The following is a 1,511-nucleotide window of genomic DNA, read 5'->3' as shown; positions in this document are numbered from 1 at the left end:
CCTCACAGCACAAAAAGGAGCAATAAGAATCATTTGTGGTGTACCCCCACGAACCTCATGTCGAAATCTTTTTAAACAACTTGAAATACTGACAGCAACATCTCAGTAGATATATTCACTGATGTGCTTCATAATAAATAACCCCACTCTGTATGAAACAAATTGCCTACATCATGAACATAACACCAGAAGAAAAGAGGATTTCCACTGTGAGTTAAAGAAGTTGACACTTATTCAGAAAGGGGTAAAGTACGCTGGAACGAAAATGTTCAATTCCCTACCCAACAGCATCAAAAGTATAAGGAGTAGTACATCAGTATTTAAACGTAGCTTGAGAAATTATTTACTTGAGACCTCACTTTATTCACTAGAGGAATTCTTTCAGAGAAATAAGTAAAACCCAGATTGGAAAGATGTTTTTAAATTTTTTGACACTGTTTACTGTTAAACTAATGTAATAATGCCCTAATGTAAAAATTCCTGTTTTTCTCATTTCCATTTTTGGGTCACTTTTAAACCCAAAGTGGGGAGTTTTGATTACTGTTCAAGGTTAAAATAGATGCAATAATGCCCTAAATATGAAACTGCTATCTTCACATTTATGTTGACTAGTTTTTAAGCTAATAAGTGACTTTTGTGCACTGTTATTAATACTATAACAATGTCTTTATTCTATGTATTTTATTATGTACATTGACACGTTCCACATCTGAGTGACTTGCTCACATGTACAGATCTATGGAACAAGTATATAAATAAAATAAAATAAAATAAAGAGGAAGGGGGGCATGGCCACAGGGATGTGTGGCAGAGGTGTCAGCATGGGTGGGTTGCATGATAGTTCATTTTGATGAGGAGCAATGAAGGCAGGTTTGAGTCTTTCTGTTGTCACTGTTTCAGTGCCTCCTCCCTTGCAGATAATGAAAGTGTTAGGCCTCCTTTAGAGTACTTCATATGGATCAGAGTATGGGGAAGTGAGAGGTTGCTGAACCACATCATCATGCAGCCATACATGTGTTGATGTGTGTAGTTCTTTAAAGATGAATTAATCACATTGACCTTGGTGTTGTGGGTTGCAAGAGCATACAAGACTGATGTGTTGTTCCAGTTCTTTAAGAAAGTTCACTGTGCTGGTTGTGACAAAGCAAGCTGGGATAATTTTTACTTCCATCCTTGTTTTGCCAGCTGCCTCCTTGAAATTTTTTGTAACTTAAATTCTGTTGTTGACTTATAAACAAATATAAGTTCTATAATAATTATAGAATTTTGGAAGATGAAACCCTAGCATTCCTTAAGTATTTATTTGGCTTTATTCGAAAACATGTTAGCAAAACCAGCCCTTAATTAATTCCAAAGTAATTAACAGTTCTGTCAAAAATATTGTTTGCATAACTATGTATGTTAATTTCATGAATTAAACAAATAATTCAACTTAAACCTTGTAGTAGAAGAAACTGTTAAAAAGACAGAATTTTTTGATGTATTCAGTTAATTTAATGAGTTAAGTTTTA

This window comes from Schistocerca serialis, chromosome 6 (assembly GCF_023864345.2).
Source record: "Schistocerca serialis cubense isolate TAMUIC-IGC-003099 chromosome 6, iqSchSeri2.2, whole genome shotgun sequence".
Taxonomy (NCBI): domain Eukaryota; kingdom Metazoa; phylum Arthropoda; class Insecta; order Orthoptera; family Acrididae; genus Schistocerca; species Schistocerca serialis.
This window is presented reverse-complemented; position numbering follows the sequence as displayed.